The 13,413-nt window shown below is 38.4% G+C and overlaps 1 long non-coding RNA gene and 1 pseudogene across 1 annotated transcript; one reads left to right on the top strand and one right to left on the bottom strand.

The window, feature by feature from the left end:
• The window catches only part of LOC125269865, a 76,219-nt pseudogene that overhangs the window by 24,087 nt on the left and 38,719 nt on the right, over positions 1-13,413 (bottom strand).
• On the top strand, positions 8,036-9,848 carry LOC125269876. The gene is made up of 3 exons (XR_007185208.1): positions 8,036-8,091; positions 8,288-8,350; positions 9,272-9,848. It is a non-coding gene; the product is annotated as an uncharacterized LOC125269876 (long non-coding RNA).

The raw sequence follows: 13,413 nt of genomic DNA on the forward strand, positions 1-13,413 counted from the left end.
AAGGAGTGATATGGGTCTATAATTTTGACAGTGTTCCCTGTCTTTTTTCTCCTTGGGGATTACAGAAATTATTGCCTCTTTCCATGATGGAGGAGTTTTTCCTTCTTTTATGACCCAACTGAAGGTGTCCCTTAGTAATGGCATCAGTTCTTTATAGAAGGTTCTATACGACTCTGAAGGGAATCCATCACTCCCTGGTGAATTGCCTGATTTAAATTTACGCATAACTTGTTGTAATTCCTCAGTGGTTATTTCTGCAGTTAGACTTTTATTTAGTAAATTACCAATAAATGGCATATCTAATGTATTAAGGAACCCTTGTACTTTAGTTCTATTCATAGCAGAGGTGTGTTTGTATAGCTCTTCATAGTAATTCTAAAAATGATTTCCTGTATCTTTTCGATCGTGTTTAATTTGATTTGTTTTGGGATCGCGTATTTTAGTGATTAAATTATCAGTTTGTTGCTTTCGCATTCGCCTAGCCAATAATTTAAGTGCTCTTGGTCCTGACTCATAGTAAGTTTGTTTAAGAAATCTAGCCTTTTTCTCCATTTCTAACTGTAATAAATTGTTAATTTCCTTTCATAATTCTCCATATGAACTTTCAATTTGTTTGTCACGTGTTCCTTTGTTCTAGTTTCCCGCCACAATCTGTTACCATGGATACTCATCACATTCATCACAGCTGTTTGTCATTTTAGTTAATTCGTCAGTGTATACAAGTTCCTGTTTGTCTTCAGTTCATTGTTAGGTCTCGTTTAACGTTTGATGTTTGTACTACTGTGGTGTATGTTCCTGTCTGAATTCTGTATTCTCCTGTTGGATTATCAAGTAATTCATGAGTTCACACTTACAAATAAGTCAGGTAAATTAATTGGTAAACATATTTGGCGTGCTGTCCGGGGAGAGGGCTCCGAGCTCGGTAATCGGCCCGAACAACCTACACCTACACACAACCTACTCTCAAGGTGTGGAGAGGACATATTTCTAGCCCCAGTACTGTTGCATGTCCAGCTGGTCCCGCGCAGCGTGCCTCTCCCACCATCTCTCCAATCTACTAGTGACACTCCATTCTTTTTGGATTTTTGCATGGAACTCCAGCCTGTTTCCCAGTGTCCAGCCATCTGTGCCACCCAGTCAACTTCGTCTTCCTTCAGTCCCTCGGTACCACCTCCTCTCAGTTGCGTGGCACCATCTTGGGCCTGCCGGGAACCATCTCCTCCTGGGCACGAGGAGCCCGAAGCTCTGCCTCCAGCCTGGAAGGTTTCGAGCTGCCTTTTTCTGTCGCCCTGACGCCTGCGCTGGAATAACATCTTAAGACATGTCTTTTTAAAAAGGCTTATGGACTGGAGTAACTACTGTTCAGTGTGGGCTTTTTTTTTTTCGTGTGTGATTTTTAGTGTTGTATACTCTTTGTGATTTTTATTGCTAATAGCATAATTTTCTTTCTGAAGATGAAAAGCATGAAATGGAATGTTGCGCAAAAGGCATGAAAACGACTAATATTGTGTGAACTGAATAGAGATTATTGAACTAGCATAAGATTTGTGAGTGATTTACAACACGAGAACTCGTTCAAATAAAGGCTTATTAAGGAAAGTTTCTGTCAAACAAGATAATTGTATAAAAAGGGCAGCTATAAAAAGCCAGTGTTGAGCAGCAAACAGGTATTTGAAGCTGCTAGAGTCTCAAGAACCTCTCCATGCAGACTGGCAGTTCAGCCACTCCTAACCAAAGCTCACAAAGAGAAACGTTTACAGTGGGTGTAGAAATACATTTTCAAACCGTTTTATTGCTGTGATGTTTTTGCAGAATGACCATTTTCTGCTGTGGCATAAAAAGGATAGTGCCTTCTGAAATAAAAGGATTTTCATTCAATGCACTAAAATGGTCGGTTATAAACTCCCATGGGCGTCAGAACCATTGTATGTGGGTGGGACAAGACCCACCCACTTTTTAAGACCAATGATAATGGACCCACTCACTTTTACCATCTCTAAAAGTGCGTCTCTATAATGCAGCATTTGTCTGTTCACTTTCAGAGCGCGTCAGTCACTTAATTAGACATAACTGACTGTGTTTTGTAAGCCTTGTGTTTATTTGACATTATTAGCACATGTATATCGCGCTGTACAATATATAACAGATGGGTCACAGTCACATACACTTAGCCCTATCCATTAATTTGTGAGGGATCCTCTAGATAGCTATCCAATCTCTTGATTCTTTTTCCCCAAATCATTACCGTCTCGCCCTATATTTTCACAGGGTAAGATAGATCATGGCCACGAATTAATAATTTGTTCCCACAACTAATAAATTCCCTTGTTTTATTGAAATTACAGACACGTAAGCCGATTACTATTTTTAGGTGATAGAGAGGATTTTTTTCGTCTACTGAGAACCTAAAAACTGTTACTGAGTTTTTGAAATGAGCATATGCCTAAGAACAGCCCCCCTCCTTCACAGCTCATTTCAAAGGAACGCCTCCCAAAACTCGTGCACGAGTATTGGAACACGAGTGTTTACCACTGGCATTCGCTGTGTCGTGTTAGTGGATTCATTATGTCGGACTCACCGCAGGTAACTCATAATCTGCAGTTGTTACTCCTGTCTCCTGACAAAAACATTGCATGCAGCGCCTGTGGAGTGTGGAAAGTTACTGGAGCGGGCAGCCGCGCTCATCTCTCACAAGGAACGTCATGGCAGTGATTGACAAGCCAGAGGGCCAATCGTTTACGTGATGATCGCGTAAACGATTGGCTGATGTTTTTAAGGCCCTACCTCGTGCACAGATGATGTATATTAATATTATTACTTTCAGTGCACCTAATAAATGGGGAAAATCATGATATGAGACAAGATGGGCTCTGTACTGCTCATATGTCAATGCCCTCTCAAAGCACAGAGCCTGATAGGCTATGATGAAATCATTTTATTAAACTGACTTGTTTACGAAATTTCTAGTGCTTTTCTTGATTAACGATCTTATCGTTTATATTTTAATGCACTTTTAACGATTGGATCACCGTAATTTGTACAAAATGGGCAGTGCTTTTTGTGTCTGCTGCAAGTTTTGCGCATGAACCACGCACTTTGCTTAAATGGCGATCGATAAGATCTATCTATCTATCTATCTATCTATCTATCTATCTATCTATCTATCTATCTATCTATCTATCTATCTATCTATCGTGCGATTTGTAAGGGGGGGGGGGGATTTCCCCCCTTCTAGTATCCCTGCCTCGCTGAAAAAAATAATATTAAAATATGTTTTAAAACATCGCCAAGTAAAACGCTGCGTTTATAAAGAAATGTCTCTTTACGACCACAACAAATGGGACACTTTTCAGACGCGCATTCCACCTTCGCCTCAGCGCCAGGCACAAGTCAAACGAGCGCGGTGAGGACGGGGGACCTACAGTTGAACATCAGTGACCTGTGGTCAGATGAGATGTTGTCAGGCTCAGTAAAACTCCAATCAGCCGTTATAGCCTACTGTGCTCGAGGCGCGAACTCAAGAATTGCTCACGCAAATGCGCCGGCGCGCGCTGTATATTACTTTATTGTACCTTAACTAAAGCGCAAATGAAACTACGGGCATGCACCGTCGTTATTCTGTTGTAAATGAAGTCATGAAATTACCAAACGTGATTAAAGCTGCCTCAAAACTGTGCATGCATGTATGTATTTGTTGACATGGTTTTAAAGCTATTGTTATCCAATTTGTTGGCCTTAAAACGTCTTAAAATGCACATATGTACACCAGGGAAATCTAAATTTTTCATGTCCCTCCCTGTACCCCCCTAACAAACTACGTTTTGTTCCCTCTGTAATTATGAAACCCTGCGTACGGCCCTGCTTCTTTTCTATCTAAGGAAATATGAGGTTAACATGGATTTCTCCATTTGTACGCACTTTGGGACGCACTTTTTCGTCTGTGTATGTGTGATAGCTGTCAACATTGAACACTGAAAATAAGGGAGATTTCCCGGAATCCATCCCCAAAATAAGGGATTTTTTTTACACGATTACGTTGGCACGGGGGACAGGGGGTCAGGACCCCCACAGTTTTGAAAAGACAGAAATCGACCCCCGCACTTTTGATAAGGGCTGCTTCAATCAGTCACTCTATATAATCTTTTAGCTTAGGATATTTTCTTTCAAATGAGACCCTTTTCATTTTCACGTTTCTGTGAGCTTTCGTTCGTAAACAATCAACGGAAATGCGCTCTCGAACGGAGAAACACGCGATCTCCAAACCATCGATCAAAGCGTGCTAACGTTTTAGGACAGGTCGATGCTGGCTTGACTGAAGTTTTCGTGAGGATTTATAGTTTATGGACTGTTTTGATTTCGGTAAATACATCTAGAAAGGTAAAAGCATTGATGGCATCTATAAAAGATATATCTGAAAGCGAAACGAAAGTGATATTGCCTCGTCCAGTGAGGAGGACGCACGAGAGGAGATCTGCGCGTTTAATTGCTATGTGTATACTGTAATACTGCATTTACAATGCTTATCAGTGGCATGCACTTTGATCGTGAAAGTGAAAGTGCCCTTTGCGGTCGCATCGCGGTGCCCCCGTGTTCCCATTTCTCCCGATGTCCATTACAATTTATGTACTTCATTTCCCGCGAGCATTTCAAAGAAACTCCATGAGCGCGGAAAGACGCGTTTGGCGCATGCATAGCCTACGTGCATCGCCCGTGGTCAAGTGCAAGCCACTTCTCAGACACAGATAGTTGCGTGTTCTGAGTTAACACAATCAGAGCGTAAAAATATTTTACAGGAAAATACTAAAACGGGAAGACAGCGGGAAAAGAGCTAAAATACGTGAGAAACCCGGAAAAAACGGGAGGGTTGACAGCTAATATGTGAAAATAAATAGTAGCAAAAACGCGATTGAATGTAAAGGTTTGTGTCTCGTTATTCTATAAAAAAAAAAAAAAAAAGAAAAATAAATAGTAGCAAAAACGCGATTGAATGTAAAGGTTTGTGTCTCGTTATTCTATAAAAAAAAAAAAAAAAAAAAAAAAAAAAAAATCAATAACTACCGATTGATTTTGCATTTTGTCTATCATCTATCTATCTATCTATCTATCTATCTATCTATCTATCTATCTATCTATCTCTATATATAATTGCATACTCCAGAAAAAAAATTTGGGGGGAGGACCCATAGACAGTAAAAGAAATGGACACAGCGACCCCATTGGAACTCAATTGAGAGAAGTGAAGCCCATTTTTAGCGATTTTTAGCACTTCCGTTTCTGACGCGCAGACTCAAACTAAGCTTGATGACGTCCGCAACCTGTCTGACAGATGTAAATCTTCTAGTAGCTGTGCGTCAAAACTGCCATCGTTAATCTTGCAGAGACGGCGAGCTTGAGCGGGGAGTTCTTTGGCGTGAGTGAGCAGGAGTAAGTATTCTGATTAATTATTTTGTATAGTATTTTAAAATGTAACGCCAGTACGCCATATTAAGATAATCACCCCGATTGCCTGCGAGCATCTCCTCCTGTCTCTACGGTAATTTCTCTACTGTGCGACAGAGAGTCGAGTGGTTATGACGCAATCGTTAGCCTATTTTTACAAAAACTGTTTCTACGGGGCCATAATGTAACATAGAAGGTAATGGAGCCCTTTATACATTGTCGTGTATCTTTAGAAATAAATAATGGACAAATGGAGTCTTTAAACGCCTCAGATGTAAAGTTATTCACTGTCAAAGTGACGCCAAAATGAATAGGAGTCAATGGGGATGCTAACGCAAGTGAAGTTCTGCTACAAGATGGCGGCACCCGGCCGACTTCAACTTCCGGTCGACTTCCTTGGGCACTGGGAGGACCCCACCCACATTTTTTTTTGGCTTCCGACGCCCATGTAAACTCCACATATCTTGCAGAAGTCATTTTAATACCCTCAGAGACCCTAAAGGGACCTTCCGTCTCACTTCCTAATATTTCAGCCCAAATCATCACCCGCTAGCTCCTTGCTGACGTCACAGTCTTGTTGGAACATGGTGGCCATTCACCAACCATCCAGAAATCCATCCATTTAGACCATCCATTGTAGTACAGCATTAGTCAGTGAAAAAAAAGTATTTAAAAATGAGTCTTCATGTATTTCTAAACCCACTGTAAACATTTCTCTTTGAGAGCTTTGGTTAGTGGTGGCTGAAATGCAACTTTATGCACAACTGCCACCCTGCATGGAGAGCTTCTTGAGACTCCAGAGATACCAGCAGCTTCAAATACCTGTTTGCTGCTCAGCACTGGCTTTTTTATAGCTGCCCTTTTAATAAAATTAATATTTTTGACAAACTTTCCTTAAAGGATTAGTTCACTTTTAAATAAACTTTTGCTGATAATTTACTCACCCCCATGTCATCCAAGATATCCATGTCTTTCTTTCTTCAGTCGAAAAGAAATTAAGGTTTTTGATGTAAACATTCTAGGATTTTTCTCCATATCATTCATTTCAATGGGCACCAAACGGTTGAAGGTCCAAATGGCAGCTTCAGTGCAGCTTCAAAGGGCTTTAAACGACACCAGACGATGAATAAGGGTCTTATCTAGCGAAACGATCGGCCATTAAAAAAAAATAAAATAAAAAATTTAAGTTTTATAAGCACAAATGCTGGGTTTGCTCTTCTCTCCGATGCGCGTTCGTGACGTCACGTAATGCGCAATTACGTTGAAAAGGTCACGGTTGACGTAGGCATAGCAACCACAGTTTCATTCGCTCAGGATTGTGTATAGGAACTCTATGAAAAGTCACAAATTTCTGTCCTGACAAAAATTTTCTTTTAGGCTTTCTAATATTAAAACACCCAGGATACGCACACCTTTCAAGCGTGAGTTTAAAATATTCTAACTGACCGCCAGAGTGAGTTTTTTTTTTTTTAAGGCGACCCTTATTTTAGAACGTTTGCCCTTATTGTTTCCATGGCGACGCGTGCGTGTCACGAGCGCTGAACGTAGCCACAATAACACTGTATGAGAGATGGATCACTATTATTTTGTTTTTCCTTTTTTATTTAAAATATTCGCAAACTTGCTTACATGTCTTCAACTATATGATATTCCGATTCTCAAATATGTGTGAGTGAGTGTGTTTTGTCGTTTAAAAACCTTTATAAATGATCTTTATCTTGATCTATAATGCGAGATGGGCGCCGCCATCTTAGTTTGCACTGCAGTTCACAGAGTTCTGTCAGTCTGATTTACAGCAGGTGAATTCATCAGTTTCTCCTGAAATATATGCAAGTAAGTGGCTGGTGAACTGGAAGAATAAGAGAGTAAACTTTATAGTTACTTAGACCCATTATGTGTGTCTGATATGAATAAATGTCGTCAAATTATATTTGAATTCACTGTTTATTGATGCTTCCACTGACGTCTGACATCAGTGTGTATTTTATAAACTCCAAATGTATTGTTTAATGGTGCTTATGCGTATTTAAATGTCTGAAACCTTAAAAGAAACATTATGTGGCTGAAAACACTGCATAGCTGTGATGACAAGAGAGCGCGCGTCCGTCTCGCAGCCAGAGCGCGAAAGCACAGTTTGAATCTAGCAGTTATGTGACGTCGCTGAACATTCTAAATCCCATATGTGGAACCGTACGCCCAGGGGCACAGAAATAAACATCCCATATGTGGGAACGTACCGCTCAAAGGGTTAAACAATAAACTGACAATCCTCCTTCCGCATATTTGTAATGTAAACACTGACTCGATACTTCCGCCTACGTCAACCGTGACCTTTTCAACGTAATTGCGTATTACGTGACGTCACGAATGCGCATCGGAGAAAAGAGCAAGGCCAGCATTTGTGCTTATAAAACTTAAACTTTTTTTTTTTTTTTAAATGACCAATCGTTTCGCTAGATAAGACCCTTATTCATCGCCTGGTGTCGTTTAAAGCCCTTTGAAGCTGCACTGAAACTGCCATTTGGACCTTCAACCGTTTGGTGCCCATTGAAATGAATGATATGGAGAAAAATCCTAGAATGTTTACATCAAAAACCTTAATTTCTTTTCGACTGAAGAAAGAAAGACATGGACATCTTGGATGACATAGGGGTGAGTAAATTATCAGCAAAAGTTTATTTAAAAGTGGAGTAATCCTTTAAGCCTTTATCTGACCGAGTTCTCTTGTGCTGTAAATCACTCACAAATCTTATGATAATTTTATTATCTCCATTCAGTTTTCACACAATATTAGTTGTTTTCATGCCTTTTGCATAACATTGCACCATTTCATGCTTTTCATCCTCAGAAGATCTTTCTTCCTCCCCATTTTGCATGAGAACTGTAACTTTCTGAATGTGGAACAACCTCCGTAAGTAGGTTTCCATTTACTTAAATACAGTAGACTGGCACACTATTTAACAAGCATGTCTGAGTTTGATACCAGTTATCTAAAAAGAAACAGAGAAATAAAACATCTAAACATCTGAAATCTGAATGTTTATTGCACTGAAATCATACTGATATATCACTTAGATAATAATTTGGAACACAGTGTATTTACACGTTTAAAAAACATTTTAATGAGAGACAAATTCATCAAATTTAAAAAAAAAAAAAAAAACTATATTTTTGTAAAATATTACAATGATGCCATCTAATTGGGTTCTTGTCCAAAATGTTTAGTGTTTGTTGAAGATCAAACTAATTTAATAGTCAATTGAGAAACTTGACTCCAGACAGTCACACAATAAGATAAAAGTAAAAATAGACCTTTTTTGTATTCTCTAAATTTTACATAATATGTAATATCACTCAGTGTTTGTCTGGTCACGTCTAAGGTGCGGTCACACTGCACTTTTCGTTCCATTGACTTCCATTTAAACACATGCGAATGCGTCAGACCAGAACCGCAAGCTTGTGCGAAATTTTTTTGCATTTTGCTGCGTTCCAAAGTTCAAGTTTGGTGAACTCTAAACCGCAAATTCACATCACATGAAGAAGTGCGACCAGTAGAAGAGCGATTCGTCATGGCATGACCTCTTGGCTGAATTAAAAAAATTATATTTTTGCACTAAAGCCGAGTATGCTCTTTATTTTTTACATTTTGAATGTATTACTTTAAGTTATATGTTGAATTCATGTTTATAAAAAGACGCTGTAGACCATGACGTCATATCATGACCATTACAGCATCCGTAGAATTTTCACACGTTCAAAGTCTAGTGTGACCGCTGCTTAAGGGTGTTTTCACAACAACAATGTACTAAACACAGGTTTTTTCTTTGTACAGATGACAATGTTATCAAAACTATCCTGTTCACCTGGATCCACAAAAATGACTGAAAACATTGTATCACACAAACCAGATGAGTAGTTGGCGATGCTGCTTTCATAAAAAAGTTTTCCGTTTGAAAACGGTGTTGTGTAAACAGCCCCTAAGTTAAGTGTGTTGCATCCTGTTAGCCTGTCATTTGGATTATTGTTATTAAAGCTTTGTGTTGGAACCTTCTTCATCTTTGTCTGTTTACCTGCAACCACCCGTGACAGTTGTTTAGAGTAAAAAAAATAAAATAAAAATTCCGTTGAGGGAGCGTGTGGCGAGGGGGGCGTGGTTCAGCGAGGTCTGCAGCAGGAGAAAGCGTCAGGAGAGGCTTGGTAAGTGAGCGGGTTAAATGCAGGGGCGCAGGAGACATTTTCAAAGTGAGGGGGGACCAAACTGCTTTCCGGGGGGGGGGAAACTGTAATACTTAATTGTAAATTAAGTATTACAGTATACACATACCAGTTAAACGCACAGATCTCCTCTCGTGCGTCCTCCACTGGATGAGGCAATATCACTTTCGTTTCTATTTCAGATATCTCTTTTATAGATGCCATCAATGCTTTTGCCTTTCAAGATGTAATTACCGAAATCAAAACAGTCCATAAACTATAAATCCTCACGAAAACTTCAGTCAATCCAGCTCGCACTTCAACCTGAGAGATCAGCCTCCTTACCTTAAAGCAGGGGTTCTCAACCTTTTGCAAGCTGGGCCCCCCCAAAGCTGGTTCATTGCATTTGGGGCCCCAGTGCGTGCGAGCATTTCACAAAAACTAAAGGAAAGCTTTAACTGTAGTCTATATTCTGACTAGTTTATTCGTTTATATATATATACACAGGGTGCGATTTGTGAAAAAAACCAGAGGGGAGGATGTTTTGAATTTTTTTTTTTTTTTAATTTGTTAAAAACCACAGTGCTATATACTATTTTTTGGCAGCTGTTACAGAAACATTTTTTTTTTAAATCTTCTGATTTAACCTTGAGATTTGAAGTATTACATATTTGCACAACTAAAATGACATTAATAATTCTTAATTTCTGATAGAAATGCAAAATCAATCGGTAGTTGGGTCATTCTACAGAAACGTCCACTTTTGGTATGACAAAATGTCTTAAAATGTATTTCTTTTTTTAACATTTAAACTTAGACCACATTATTATATTACACTTGGACTTTATGAATACACATAAATGACAGCTTAATGATTTTTTTATTTTTTTTGTACATTTATTTAAAAACTGCATGTCCCCTCTTTTTGTCACTGGTGTTACCTTACTTCTCTGGCATTTTTAAACATTTTTATGAAATTATTTCTCATTTTTTTTTCAGCACATGCAGTCAGAGTTACAGAATAATAATGATAATGCAAAAAATAAGGAGATTGTGTGTTATTTATTTTAATCAGGTTTGTTAAAAGTGTGATTGAATGATGTTAATTCAATTGCACAACCATGTATTTGCTATAACAATAAAAATATTTGAAAAACAATAATAAACAAGGAATCAATCCACATGTTGTAAATTATGATATATTCACTAAATCAAGTAATTTAATCCATTTGTATTCTAGTTTTTTAAAATTCCCTAGCAATAAAGTAGGTCACAACAGTGACTTCAACTAAAAGCTTCATATGAAAATATGATTTTATAATTAAAATATCTGATAACTGAAAAGAGATAGTGGACTTTCCATTGGCCTTTCTTCATTGATCTTCAGGAAATAGAAAGAAGGAAGTCAAGTGATGTCATCAGTGTGATTTTTTCTTTCAAAATTAGAGATTTTTGTTAAAGGTAACACCAATGACAACACCAGGGGACAACTACATTCATTAAAAATGTTATAATATTTATTTAGCATTTGGTTTTTTTAATGTCATTTACATTATATATTTGATAGTTACGCATACATTATTGTATTTGAAATGGTAGAAAAACCTGTTTGTGAGCTCAAAATAAAGCACTTTCCCTCTGTACATGACTGTGGGGACGAGCACTTCTGTGGCGCTTGGAATTTTTATAATTAATTAAAAAACAAATATTGCCACATTGATGACTCAACAAGGTTTCATTGTTCAAATAACATATTGTTTCATATTAAAATATAAAAAAATTGTAATCCTAAAGTGTTTAAGTGTAATATTTCTGTAAACTCTAGGGACAGAAAAGTGGACGTTTCTGTAGAATGACCCAGTTATTAATAGAATAACGAGACACAAACCTTTACATTCAATCGCGTTTGGCCCCATTTATTTTTGCATACACGTTTACCTCAGATTTTATTATATAGAATTGAAGCTGGGCCGTACGCAGGGTTTCATAATTCCCAAGGTCAGAAAATGTAGTTTGCTAGGGGGGTTCGGGGGCATGCTCCCCCGAGAAAATTTAGATTTCCCTGGTGTACATATGTGCATTTTAAGACGTTTCAAGGCCAACAAATTGGATAACAATAGCTTTAAAACCATGTCAACATATATCGATGCATGCACAGTTTTGAGGCAGCTTTAATCGCATGTTTGGCAATTTCATGACTTCACTTACAACAGAACAACGACAATCATTGCTCGTAGTTTCTTCTGCGCTTTATTTAAGCTATAATAAAGTCATTATGCAGCGCGCGCCGGCGCATTTGCGCATGCAATTCTTGAGTGCGCTCCACGACCACAGTATAACGGCTGATTGGACAGTCGTGTTCATTTTTCTGAGTTTTACAGACATAGCCTGACAAAATCTCATCTAACCACAATTCAGTGTTGTTCAACTGAAGCTCCCTCCCTCGATTGACTTGAGCCTGGCACTGAGAAAAAGTCGGAATGCGCGTCTGAAAAGTGTCCAGTTTGTTGTGGTGGTAAAGAGACAGTTCTATATAAACGCAGCGTTTTACTTGGCGATGTTTGAAAAAAAGATTTTTATTTTTGGTATTTTATATGCTCTGTTGGTGGTTTGTGGAGTAGCATTAATCCCCGGTGGGGTAATGGCATTACCCCACCGGGGATAAAATATTTCACCAGAGGGAGGGATACATAGACCAGAAGGGGGGAAATTCCCCCATCCCCTCCTACAAATCGCACCCTGTGTATATATATATATATATATATATATATAACTAAATACGACCTCACGTTTTATACGTTTGCAGCCTATACGTTTTATACGTTTGGTCCGATTTTCGGCATTTTTCGCATCCGTAGCAAATATTTTGAGGGGTTTTTGACAACTGATCCACAAAATGACGAATATGAAAAAACGAATACGACAGTTTCGGACTCAGTCAGGTGCAAGGACCTTAAACTTTTGAGGCTTGCGCAGGAGAAATCAAACAAATGAGCGCCGTTTTCCAAGATCTGGATCCGCAGCACACACAAATAAACTAAACTGACATACTGCAGTTAAATTTCAAAATGTGGTGTTTTTATATTTATAACATTTGAATACAGTTCAGCAACATACATCACACGACCTGACGATCAAGAGAGCTGACAAATGACCATCACTTATTACCATCACCTCACGATTGAAAATGTGACACTGATATGACAGTTCAACAAACAAATTAATATATTAAGTCACTTACATTTTAGACGAAATAATGACTGTTTTGGTCTATTTTAGCAGCGAAAATAGATCCGATGAATCCAAACAAACATAGCGCATTTCACAGCAACACTCAATCGTTTTTTTGAATGATTCAGTGTTTTGAACAAATCGTTTGAGTCAAAGATTCAATGACCCATTCACAAACATCTGTCTCATTCTTGATGAATCGGCCGTTTGAACGAATCGCGAATGAACGACTCAATGACTCGCTTAATAAAACCGCTTATCACCTGCATTTGCGCTCACTATCGACAAACCAATCAAATTTGTTCAAAACTTTTTTTTTTAATCAGTCCAAACACATTTTAATTTTTATTCAGGAGTTATGTATATACAAAACTATAACTTTTTATGACAGTAGTTAAGTGATAAAAAAAATTTTGCAAATTTTTTTTTTCAGGTTTTTTTCCTCCCATCCAGTAGCCACTCGCGCCCCCCCCAGGAGAGTGTCCGCGCCCCCCCGGTTGAGAACCACTGCCTTAAAGTGTCAAATTTCTCGGTTTCTGAATGGACGGT

Source organism: Megalobrama amblycephala, linkage group LG6 (assembly GCF_018812025.1).
Source record: "Megalobrama amblycephala isolate DHTTF-2021 linkage group LG6, ASM1881202v1, whole genome shotgun sequence".
Classification (NCBI taxonomy): domain Eukaryota; kingdom Metazoa; phylum Chordata; class Actinopteri; order Cypriniformes; family Xenocyprididae; genus Megalobrama; species Megalobrama amblycephala.